The 13,683-nt window shown below is 35.3% G+C and overlaps 1 protein-coding gene across 3 annotated transcripts in view; it reads left to right on the top strand.

Annotated features, from left to right (window-relative positions):
- Positions 1-13,683, top strand: part of LOC5577374 (trichohyalin) — a 254,860-nt gene that overhangs the window by 67,375 nt on the left and 173,802 nt on the right. Inside the window, exon 1 of one of the 3 annotated variants that reach the window (XM_021855885.1) lies at positions 599-617. The exons of the other annotated variants lie outside the window; for them this stretch is intronic. The gene's annotated coding sequence lies outside the window, so the exon portion shown is untranslated. Of the gene's footprint in view, positions 1-598; positions 618-13,683 lie in introns of those variants that run through there. 3 annotated transcript variants of the gene reach the window in all.

Genomic DNA, 13,683 nt, shown 5'->3' on the forward strand with positions numbered 1-13,683 from the left:
AGCGACACGTGAAGAGTGCGGTGGAGGAATTCCGACCAGACGGAAGGAACAAAATTATAACAGAAGGCGTTTCTGTTATGTTTTTTTTATATCACCAGTTGTGATAAGGCATATACCGTTAAAAGCTAAAACAAAAAAAATCCCACGAAATTGACACCAACTGGAACAAGAATATAGCAAACACTGTAGTAATTATTTTGTTATCGTTATAGATTATGTTATTATATAACTACAGATTGCGTTTCAAGGATGTTACAAAATAACAAAATTATGTTACTATTCATAACATTTGATGTTATCTTCTACGAAATCATAATTGAAATTTACAAAATATAACAAATGTATAACATCATGATGATTAATGAAATAATGTTATAAACTGTTAAAAACAAAGCCAGGTTGTGTTGTTAGAAATTTGCTATAATCTTGTTATGTGCTTCAAGTCGGGAAAACATTACCTTCATGCACGCTCAATTGCAGGGGTGATCCATCACGACGTTGGCGTTGCGAGCTTCAATCAGTCAGCTGTTTGCAGTGTACATACCTACTATCATTTCTAGTATCTACACCGTCACGACTTTTTCCTTCCTTCCTGTCGTGTCATCATGATCATGGTCGTAAGTACTCCACGCGTTTGTACTGATTTTGTTTTTTTACGTGCTTGCAATTAACGAGAATAGACGCTAACGACTGATTAGGCGACGTTATGTCTCCGTAACGATGCCATCAATGGTTGTTGTTGTCGAGCATGTTGTCAATCAACGAAATCATTGAGAAAATAGTATTTTTATTACTCTATCTTCATTTGTTATCAGAATTTGTTTTAAACTTGTAGTGTTGGCTGATATCACTACTTGCAACTTTTTAGATATTTCAAAATGTTCAACTCAACGATTGTTAATTATGGGAACATAACTATGAATCTATGACAAAAGGTCGAAAGATAAAATATCGAAAAGACAAAAGGTCGGTAAAACATCAAATTTTTTCGTCATCAATATCAATTTCGTATCAAACACCAATTATTTGCGTCATTTGAAGTTTTTGAAACTTGAGGTGTTTCTGTTGATACACAGCTTGGTATATACCTTGCTTGGTAGTTACATAGCTGCCCAGTGTATTTTACTTTTCAATGCACTAGGGAGTAAATGAATTGATTTCGAACTGACATACTTCGAAAAAAATCTTGATGTTGACATTTCTTTGCAATCGGAACATGATATTGACAATATTCACGAAACTTTAGCAAATTCTTTGTTAAAGCAAGAGGCATTGCAATATCAAAATGTGAAGTACAACTCAAATCCGTGACTATAGACGATGATCTTCAACTCTTGATCCGTCTTAATAACGTGAGGAGAAAGAAAATTCAACGCACTCGCCATCTTGCTATGATAATTATAAGACAGGATCTGCAAAAAAAACCAAAAAACTTTTTTTTATTTCAAAACAAAAATTAAAAACGTTTTTTTTAATGAACTGTTCAGATTCCGACATGAACTGGTCGTCAACTCTTACGTGTGAAAAATTTGATTCGTTTCAACAAATCTGAAGACTATTCTACTGGCCTTGCCCTTCTAGACATAGAAAACGCCTTCAGGTAAATTATCGGAACTCCAGGTCTGAAAGACTTCCTGTAAGAGCTGGTGTTCCTTGAGGCAATATTTGGGACCAATAGTATACAATATTTTTACATCTGACTCACCTGAGTTACCTCAAGGATGTCAAAAATCTTTATTTGCTGTAGACACAGGCCTCTCCGCCAAAGGACGAAGCCTTCGTGTCATCTGTCAGAGTTTGGATATTTTTTCTTAACACTTGCAAAAGTGGAAGATTCCTCCTAATGCTTCCAAAACTCAACTAATAATATTCACACATAAAAAAAGCTCTTTATTTGAAACCTTCAAGTAGACATGTTGTCACGTGCAGCGGGGTTCGAATGAATTGGTCAGATGAAATTAAGTATCTAGGGCTCATGCTAGATATGAATTTAACTTTCAAAAATCACATTGAGTAATACTGTTTTTATTTTTGATTTATTCTAACTCTCAACAACGGTATTAAAATACTGTGAATAATATTCGATGACAGAGTCTGCAAAGTTCAAATGTTAAAATTGTCTTGCGTTTATAAGTCAATGCCATGGAAAATATCGACAAATCGATAACGAGTGGCAATGAAAGGGTAAAACTAGTCACGACCATCGACAACTACCGAACGTGATTCATACTCCACTCACAACGACAACCGTGAAGGCACGACCATTCGCAGACAATTGCATTTCCATGCATGCCGAGGAACAATAAATTAATCGCCATTAACTTGGAGCACTAAATGACCATATAATGACCCCTCATAAGTGTAAATTGTCATGGCGTTCGTGGCTTAGTGATTCCGGCGCGTTACGATCGAGTGCTGATTGAGCAAATCCGTATAGTAAGTTGGGAAATTGCAATTAGCAATGACATTCAGTGGAGTGAAAAGTCCGTGCCGCCGTCCTTTAACTTTCACGCTTGAAAAATAAAACCTCCGCCACGACAAAAAATCAATATCACAAAAGGTCACTGCGGCAGTTAATCACATGGAAAATGTACGGCTGCGCAACTAGCCAATGCCGGAGCACGGAAATCATGATAAGCATTTTCGAGACATTGCCATGGGCGTAGTTAGGTGTTTCGTTGGGGGGGACCTCTGAAGAGTTACTTTACTATTACCATTTTTAACACTCTCTGCACTCTTTTTGTATGTATGGAAATATCTCTATATAATGCTACAAACATTCTTGTATGAGATTTTTGAAGGAATCTCGCAAAGTTACCAATTGTAATTTCATTACAGCCCCGCTATGAACATTGATACATAAATTATTCCAGGTATTCTTCCAAATACTTCTTGAAAACCATTTCTGGAAAATTTACTCAACATTTCTCAATATATAATAATGTACGGGAGTTCACATATTAGTTCTAATAAAACACTTAACTTTCCCGATTCAAGTTTATTCACTAAAGTTACATTTCACGTTTACTAAACTAGCTACCTAAACTGCTCCTGATTCGTCGAATGTTCACTGTAGACTGAGTGTTCGAGCCTGACTTACTGAAGTTACTGACGAAATGTTTTGAGGAGCGTAGGAGCCTATGATTCTGATGAGATACTAAGTGGAGTTTTACTTTTCTAGTAGAGAAGTCCAAGCAGAAATTTCTGGAGGAAATATTTTAAGGTGAAATAAAATGAATCGCTACAGTAATTTTTGGTGCATTTTTGTTTCCTTATTCCAAATTTCTATAGTAGGAGTTGAAGGAAAATGCCAGGATTAGTTCATACAAGTGTGCTTAGCTCAAGAGCGTTCGTGCATTCAGCCAGCACAAATACGAAAAGCGTTCAAGTTTCGTGTACTCAGTACACGCATGCGACTGGTCTTGCTACAATTCATAGGAAAATTTCTGATGAAATCGTTGGACGAATTCCCATAGAAATTTTAATAAAAAATTTACGCACATTACTGGATGAAAGTCTGTGTAATAATTGTGGTGTAGTTCTATTAAATGCTTGATTTTATTCATTATTAATTTATGAGAAATGTCCAGAAAATCTTATAAAGGTGTACCTTGCCTACTGGAGAAGGTTCGCCAACCGTTTTGACTCATGACTAATTAATACATGAACATTCGGATTTATACTTTTTTTGCTAGCGATGTAGACAAAAGAAAAAAAGCAATCCTGCCCGCCACAACAATTTTTTTGACTTAATTACATCAGTAACAAATAATTTAATATTAATGCGAAGTAGGCCGTCATCGTTCGCATCGTTGATAATTGTTACTAAATCATATCACAATTTCTAGTGAAGGCTCAAGAATCCATCATTCAATTATCAGCAATCATCAAAAATGAAAAAAAAAACAGTTTTTTCGTTCAAATTTAAAGAAATCCTCATAAAAACCTGATGCATCTGAAAAAGTATCAGCACACTAAAGAGATTTCTGCATGTCAGTGCTTATAGTGGTACTTTTCTGGATCTGTTTTTTTTACTTCGAAATAGAGAGCTACAATGTCAACATGGTTGCCAAAACGAATGACGGGCTACTTAGCCTTAGCTCGAATTTTTATATATGAGTAAGTCAGATTTCAATTGAGGCAAAAAAATCAGATTCTATCAGGACTAAGGGGTTTCTGAAGAGATAGCTGCTTGTCCTAATGGAAGAGTTCTTTGAACCTGGAATTAATTCAGGACGTATCCGAATAGAAATGTACAGAAATTTGAAAGATGTTTAAAAAGAGGCAAACCATTTATCTGAAAAATTTACGCCAACTTCTTCGAGGAATACCAATAAGAAATCCTCAGATAAGCCTCATCGTATACTTGAATAAACTATAAATAAAATGACAGAAGGAAAACGTACAAGAATTTGTTGAAGAGTCCATTAAACAAATTTTGATGTAGTTTTTACGAATAATCTAATAATAGTTCTATATATTTTGTCAAACGTAGTTTTCAAAAATAATATTTTGATAAGGTTTTAAGGTAAGTTCTGAATAAACTTGCATGGATTTTGGTGAGATTTCATGGATGATTTGATGAAGCGATCTCTAAACAATTCATGGAAGTATTCCTAAAAAAAACAGGAAGAATTCCAAGTGAAGTTTTTAAAGAATTCGTAACAATACATGCATACGGACAGCATTGAAGCAACAATGATGCTTGTAGTTTTCAATTGCTGATTTTTTAATAAAATTATTTTAAATGTTATATTTTATAAGATTCATAAAGTTTGAAACAAGCTGTTTTTCAAGCGCGAAAATACCGCTCTTTACTCAATTGAGGGCTGATGAATCCATTGTCGGTTGAAAAAATATCAAAAAACGGTAGTTAGCTTCAGAGGTTGCTACACATGCTTTGAGATTGCGGAATCGAATGGTATTACAGTTAACTCTCCCTTACTCGATATTGAAGGGACCATCGAGTTAGAAAAATATCGAGTTACAGAACACAGAATCAATGCAATTGTTATCCAAGGGACCATCGAGTTTGCCGTGCAAACCAACTTTTACCATGGTTCTCTAGCTCGATATCGAGATACCGAATATCGAGTAAGGGAGAGTTAACTGTATTTACTTTTGAGTAAAAATCATCGGAAAACGATGTGAGCTTCGATATTTCGAGATAAATTTTGAGATTTCCATAGAAATTCTGAGGTTCCGAAAAGAATTCTGGGATTCCGAAAAGATTACCGGCCGTAAGAATGTGTAATTTCCGTGTGGATTATGACATTGTAATAACTTTGAATTCTGGGATGTCGGTGGGAATTCAGGTATTTATAAGGTAATTCAGAACTGTACTTGTGAATTCTGACATCTCGGATTCTCAGGTTTCCTTCTAAATTCCGGATTCATTGTAGGAATTTCGGGATTATGACAATTCTGGAATTTTGGAAGCCATATTAGGAGTATTGTGGAAATATTTGATATCTAGTCAAAATTCTAGAATTTGGGTATGAACGTCATTCCGATAATTAATCTCTTTGAATTCTGCAGGTATCTTTTAAACGTTATTTCTATAAGAATCAATGAGATTTAAGTGGAACTCCTGCAAATTATGGTGTGAAACTTCATAATTCTAAGACAATCTTTGGAATTCTTGTAAAAACCTCTGAGGTTCCATTGATTTCCAGCTCCGTTGGTATTTCTTAGCAAATCTTTTATCTTTTATATATATATATATATATATATATATATATATATATATATATATATATATATATATATATATATATATATATATATATATATATATATATATATATATATATATATATATATATATATATATATATATATATATATATATATATATATGTATATATATATATATGTTCTGATGGGAATTTTCGTGATATCTGTAAGAATTTAATTTCAATGGGAACCAAGGTGGGATCCTCATTGAATTCTAACTAAATCTGAGTCATTACAATTTACCAGGGATTGAATCCTGAGAAAATTGAGAGAATCTCTCACGTATTGCTCTCTGTAACTATCATAACATGCTGCACATTATGAGAGACTGTTTATCGTATACTGCTACAAGTTTGATCAGATTGGGGGGATAGTAGTGCATGATAAAACCCCTCTAAGCATGCTCCAAGCCTGGGGGACACTGTTGTTATTGGAAGTCCGTGGATTGCTTATCGTGCCAGTAAAGAAAAACACCTATCCCCAACGGTAAACAAGCGAGAAAATGGAATTTTATCATCGCTCTCTCGTTGGGGCTCTCGCTCGCTGCTTCCATTTATCAGACTTGTTACACCTTGCGATACAATGACGATCGTGGACCGCAACAGATGGGATGTTTTTCTTTACTTGCTTTGATCGTGCTTCATTCTCAAATGAGAGCGAATTCTGCAATGCCTGCAATTTACATAAAAATTCAACCTGGATTTCAGCATTCCCAGCAGATCGAATTGATTACAAAATTTCGACAAATAGAATGAAATTCAAAATAAAAAAAAATGATTAAACTGGATTCACATGTATAATTAAACCGCATTGGGCAGCCTCAAAATTCAGCGCAATTAAACCAGAATCTCATTACTAGTCTCAAAAATGCTGCTTTGAGATTGCTGAATTGAATTGGATTATTAAAATATGAGCAATGATCGAAAAGGTATTTGAGATTTTAGTAGATATTTTGATATTTCGAAAAGAATTTTGAGATTTCGATAAGACTACCATAGGAATTTGGTCTTTCTTTGGGGATTCTGGCATTGATATGTTGGCATGTTGTTTCTTAGGAAACCTCGGATGTCGGAAGGAATTCAGCTATAACTGATTATCTACATCTTACGTGAGAATTTCGACATCCCAGATTCTCTGATTTCTTTTGGAATTCCGGAATCACTGTAAAAATTCTGGGATTCCGATAGGCATTCAGGATTTGTTATTGAATTTGTGGTATGTGTAGAAAAGTACAATGTCTGCGATCTGATGTCTGCTGCTTATGCTGTCAATATCTACAAGACGGCAAAGTTCATCGTAATCAGGCATTTGCTCTCTAGTCCATCCTAGGTTTCTCAGCGCAACTTTCTCTGGATTGCCTCAAGTTTTTGCATATATATCATATTGGGGACGCCACACAACGCTCGCAAAATCAAGCTTAGTCCTCTTGTTCCATGTTCAGTGTAAACCTTATGGACCATGGGACAAATATACGTAGAAAGACAGTACAATTCCCATACAAATCTCCACATTCATTCAACGAATCTAATGAAATACAAGAGTCAAATGAAACACAGCAATCTTACTGGACTCATAAGAATTTTACCGGTATTCCTTTGAGATTCACTCATTTTTAAGATTTTGTGCTAACGTTAGAACTATGTACACTCACAAAACGCGACGCGGGAATAACATAAAAAAAGATTTAAACATTTACCTCTTCCATCGACTGGTTTCAGGCTCGATGTTGTCCATCTGCAGGACAATGTCCAACTTTTCTCTTCTATGGCGACATCGAGTCGCGTCTTGTGAGTGGCCTAGAGATTCCTTCCAGAGTTCAAAAAAATCTACCAGGATACTGTTAAAACGAGAATTCCACAGAAATACTTAGAATCCTATATATGTCATCGGAATCCAACATGCTGTTAAAAATTGCAGAGGAAGCTCAATATTCTACCGCTATTTCATCAGAATATCAGTACTGGAATTAAAAAAAAAATACTAGGAACTTTATAATTCCATGATTGCTTGCTAAAATTACAAAAGTCACAGGAGTTGGCGAAGACGGAATACCACTCAGAAAAATCTTTGATGTCAAGCGATAATGCACATAAAATGAATGTTAGATTTATCGCAAAATTACGCTACAAATCGTGTATAATATATAACCTACATGAATTTGAGCGAATTGTAGCGGAATTGGTTAGGGTTCATGCTCGATTACACGATTACACGAAATGTAATAATAGGCCTTTTCACAAGACGTTTCAAATCAGCTGATGAGGGAACTGATAGGCAGCGCATGTTCGGAAATGACAGGCTCGTGTATGTACCGCTCTTCGGCAGATGTAAACAAATGCATACACGGAGCTGTTATATGAAAAGGCCTTTATCCATATTTTAATGATTTGAAGTGTAAAATATGCGACACATCTGGCATTATCTTTATGTGCATGATTTCCTTGTAGTTGTGAAACATTTTTCACCATACATGGATGCCACGAATACTAAATGTCTTCTTCCTCACATCGTTATATATTCTCATTGCACTGCTACTTGTATGTAGTAAACGCTCAAGTTCGAAAGAAGAACATATGTTAGAAAGGTTTTTTTTTATCATATCAAAAGTGTAGTAAACTCTGTGGATTTTTTTTATTATTATTTATTGAGTAAATGCTACAAGCAGTAAAGTTAAACGCTTTTTATTCATACCGCCCATTGACTGTTGAAAATGCATTATTATTTTTTTTTAATTAACTTGCATGCAAGTTTACAAGCTTGTATGATGATTTAGTAACTTAATTCACCACAGAACTCAAGTTTTGTATGTTAAACCTCACATATCAACAATGTTCATATACTTTCGATGTCCAAAAGTTATTTTTGGGGCTTTGAAAATTACTGCGTCTTGCTTATAGAAGAAACAAATAATTTAGTTTGAAGCCGGCAAGCATGTCGAAAATATTGATTTGATCAAAATTTAATCGTGCAATTTGATCCAAAGTATACCCTACATAAAAACGTAAGTCCTATTCTGCATGCTTGGTGGATGAGACTACTAAAAATTTTGATAAATCATAACTTAAGTTCCATGTGAGCATTAACAAAGCAGTATTTTATACAACTTTGGCGACTTGTAGCTCAAAATTGTCACGGGCTGGACCATTCCTGAGAGTCTTAGTTATTAGGGGCGGTCCATTAATTACGTTAGACAATTTTGGCAGTTTCTCAAACCTCCCATGGTAAGATTTTTTGTATGAAAATCAAAAATAATTTGTATGAAGCGTAAGAAATCTCAAAATCCCCTCCCCCCATCATCCCTTACGTAATAAATGGACGACACCTGAGATTCAGTAACCCCAAATTTACTAAGAACACATGTTTGGATTTTTGAATATGGATTCAAATTGATTGAATCATAATTCGACGGCCACGACAACAATTTTCAAATGGTTCAAGATTGAAACATCGCTCAACCTTGAATTGTCATAAAATTTTTGTTCGATTTGTTTAATTTAAACAGTGAAAACTAAGCAACAATTAATATTTTAAAATATGAATATTGTTATAAATAAAAGAAACCTCTTACTGTAACATCAAGAATATTGTAAACGATCAAGCTGTCATATTTGACAGCGTTGCTAAACTTTTATTATTTTTTAAATATATCTTTTTATTTCATTGCAGCCAAAACAGTGTGAAATTCTTGTTGACTTTATGTCAAATATTGTGGACTCTGCAATAGTTTTCTCTGTGTAAAGGGAATTTGTTTGAAAGTTATTGAAATAAAAAATAATTTAAAAACGATTTGGTGGTTGGTGAAACATATCAAAATATCATCAGAATATTTTCCAATACAAGAAAAAAACTACCAGACGGAGGGTTTATTTTGAGATGAGTAGTATTTTCGCTTGCAAGATCATTGGTAAATGTCTTCTTAGCCTAAAAGTGATGACTACGGCTGCAATGCAAAGCCATGCTGAAGGTGTTTCTACGGAGAAGAATTTATTTTTGTCAAGATTATTTTCCTGTTAATTACTTCTACTTTCGCAAAATAGTAGTATATCGTAAAATCTAATTCACACGCTCAATTGATTCGGCTATCCTCTTCAACATACTACTTTAAATTATAACTTTGATAATGTCTAGTATCCGGAAACATTCACATTTTTAGACGTCAAGTCATGCTCATAAATTTACTTACTTCTAACTTGCGAGGAATAGTGTAGGTTGAAAAGATAACCGGCATTATGGAGATATTCATGGCGATTGTATATTTGCGAAGAATTCCTGTTGGAGATCTATGTGGCATGCCAAGTGTTTTGTAGATGATAAAATTGAAGTTTTTTTTTCGCTTCGTACCTAACTTTTTTTCCGCCGACCAGGGACCCCCTGTCCCCCTCTGGCTACGCCCATGGACATTATTCCATGCGGGGTTGGGTCCGGGCTGCTGTGAGGCAACTTTTTCACCACGGTCACAACTTCAATCGGTTCCGGTCAATAAACGCTTGATGTGAAAAGCGAAAACCTGCACCGAGGCGGCAGACCCGCCTTCAGAGAGGCGACCACTGGGACCACTAGTCGCAGGGAAGTCCTCTTCCTCACACAACTGCTCACAGTCCGTCCCAACGCTTGGACCCCCGCCCAGATCGATGGACGGATGGCTGACTGTCGCAGGGAGAGAAAGACTTTCTCGAATGGTGGACAAAACCGGCAGCGAAGAACTACTGAATCCACAAACAGGTGAAAGGCTGGTTCGGGGTGCGGTTCCACTTCACCTGATTTCTTGCCGGTAACTTTCATTCGAACTTGATGATGGACAACCAAAGCGGCAGCGGCTTAATCACGACGACGATGGTGACACGATACATATTTGCTCTTGGAGTGCCGCCACGCCACCCTACCGGGAGAAACGCGTACTACATGCTGCGTGAGGCGTATTTGAGTGGATTACAACCGGCGAGTCGGCGGTGGGCCATGTCGGCCTTGGAATAATTAGATGATTTGCTGCCATTGATGAACTGGGTAATTATTTTCTTTATTGGACGCACATTTGATTCCATAATTGATGCAATCAATGAAGAGCCGCACAGAGATGAAAGCTGGAGCGTTGCACCTTTAGTGCGGTTTAACCATTCCTAATGGTTTTAAGACGAGTCGCTTGAAGGAAAAAAGTGAGCAAAATGAACAATCAGGCAACCAGGATTAAAAAGAGCATTGAGATTTTGAAGTCAAAGTGGAAAGTAAAAATGTCAGGAGAAATGTAATACAAAGCTTTCCATAGCTTTAATGTACGTGATTGTAAAGTAAAGTCATATGAAAGCCACAAGGCTGGCCAAAAGTAAAAAAAAAATGAAGTTTACAAATTCTTCTCGCATATTATTTCTTGATTTGTTTAGTATTGAATAACAATTCCCCAAAGCTGACATCTCTCCAGGTCACATGCTATGAAAAATCGAAATATACACCGATCGATCTGAAAGATCGGTGTATATTTCGATTTTTCATAGCATGTGACCTGGAGAGATGTCAGCTGAAATTGACCTTTTTGAATTAATAAAATTTCGTGAAGTTTGTTCTATAGAAATTGCAGTTCCTATACTAAATCATGACCAAATCTTCCTCAACCGGTCTCATTTGAAAGAGTATACCTTATGCTTTGTTTTAAATATATTTCGAACCATATTTGACATGTTTACCATTTGATAATGTCAAGAAGTGTATAACATAGAGCTCCTTTAAAAATAAGGCATTTTTTCAAAGGTAGTTGAAGATATCTGGGAAACGTTCTAAAATGATCATTTACCCCTCAATGTGTGGCAAATATTCCATAATATTCGATGTACTATGGCTTCACTTGCAAGTTGTTTGAAACTACCTAAAACAATGAAACAGCTAAACGGTGGTAATGATTTTTGGAAAACCCTCTTAGAAGGAAACTTCCAAATATTCACTGAATTAAGTTGCTGCCGTGAACAAGAGCAAATTTTCCTGTTTTCTGTTTATTGTTTTCGGAAGCTAGAATCAAATAATTTTTAAACAATTCAAAGTAATGAACCACGGAACAGCTGTTTATTTATTAATTTCGATTCACATCAATGTTTTATAAGGCATCTAGGTGCTTGATGTGACTCGATATTGCATGGATCAAATAAAAAAAAACAAACACATACTCATCGTTTTCCAAACTTGGTTTTCGCGACCCACCTACGTTGCGACAGCTCGCTTTTCATGGAACAGACAAAGCAATGTGCTGAAGGGTCGCGAAAGCCAATACACACCATACACGTTAATATTGAGTCTTACAGGTTTATTATTAACTACACAAACTTTTTGAAGAACTCCTAGGATTCTTAATAACTGAAAAGTTTAAAATTTTAAGAATTTTTCACACCGAAATAAACAGCGAATTGCTCGTGCATTGAATTTATTTATTTATCCATTTATTCAGCCATGCCATGAAAAACCGATCTAGTGGGTCACCGAATTCCGTGAAAATTTGCTGGTTCCTTATCCGAAATTAAGATACACGTGTTTTCGGATTTTTTGATTAGGGTGACCATTTCCGAAATAGGGTGACCAGAAAAATCGCGATTTTGCTAAATTTTTATATAAAAAATATATAACTTTTGAACCGTTCGACCGATTATTAATCTTTTTGGACGAAATGAAAGCTTAAGATTTTGACTTTTCAGGAAAAATATAAAATTTCACGATAATTGTTTTTTTACATGAAAAAATAACAATAATTTCCGTTTTTTCGTGTTTTGAAGGCCTCGGGACAAAAAGGGCTATAGCTGTTCTATTTTTTTTCTTGAAAGTTCAGTTAATTTTACGTTTACTGTCAAATTTTCAACGATGTATGTTTCTTAGTTTTTGAGATATATTTTTTTGAAAATAAAAAGTCAGTCATTTTTTTTTATCGGCACACACTGTAGGTCTCAGCGCATTAGATTTTTAATTTTTTTCTTTTAAATCATAACTTTTGAACAGCTCAACCGATTGTCAATCTTTTTTTATGGAATGAAATGAGAAAAGAGTGTGATCGTAGATTACGGCCTCGAACATTAATATCCAATCTTCAAAGTAAAGCAGGACAAACCATTTGGTTTTGAAGGAGATTACTGATGAAGCAAGCTTTTGAATCATCTCGCCTTGCGTAAAGAAGCTCCAAGTTAATGAGCATACAGCGGCTCTCATAGCTTGGTAAATTCGAAGGATTCTCCGGTAGAGATTACAAAGAGCGAAGCGTCCAAACTTGCGCCTAAATTTTTAATTAGTTGAACCTCAGTTTGATAGTATGGGGACAAAACTATGGCTGAATATTCCAGTATTGGACGAGCTAAGGAACAATACGAAGCTTTCTGCCAATATATGCCCCTCAATTGTTTCGCGAATCGAAAAACAATACCGAACTGCGAAGAGGCCTTATACACAATGTAGGAAACGGTATTTTTTGTAAAGTTAATTTTGAATCTAATAAAATGCCTAGATCCTTGACTGTGGTTTCTCGTTGCTATTTAATATTATATTCAAGCATTAATCTTGCAGCAATGATGAGTGTTTTCGGCCGAATGATATCACCAAGAATTTTGAGACATTCAGTAGCATCCGATTAAGTCGACACCAATCAGCATAAACTAGAAGCTGTTGCGCAAGAACACAACTTCGCTCTTGTGTTTGATTACATAATAGAGACAATCCAATCAAACTCCAAATCTGTGGGTGAGTCTATCGAAACTATTTCAAACCAATCAAGGACTAATTACTTCAAATCAAATCAAAATCATTTAAAATCACTTCCTAAAAACATTTATTTCCGTTCATGTATACGTAAACTACTTCAGTTGGAGTGCCACGTTCAACTATCCAATTCAAAAATCTATTTATTTGATCGTGCATTGTCTATTTACTGAATTCAATTCATTTATGGATCATTCTAATTAAATACCTTGGGTTTTGAAAGTA

This window comes from Aedes aegypti, chromosome 3 (assembly GCF_002204515.2).
Source record: "Aedes aegypti strain LVP_AGWG chromosome 3, AaegL5.0 Primary Assembly, whole genome shotgun sequence".
Classification (NCBI taxonomy): domain Eukaryota; kingdom Metazoa; phylum Arthropoda; class Insecta; order Diptera; family Culicidae; genus Aedes; species Aedes aegypti.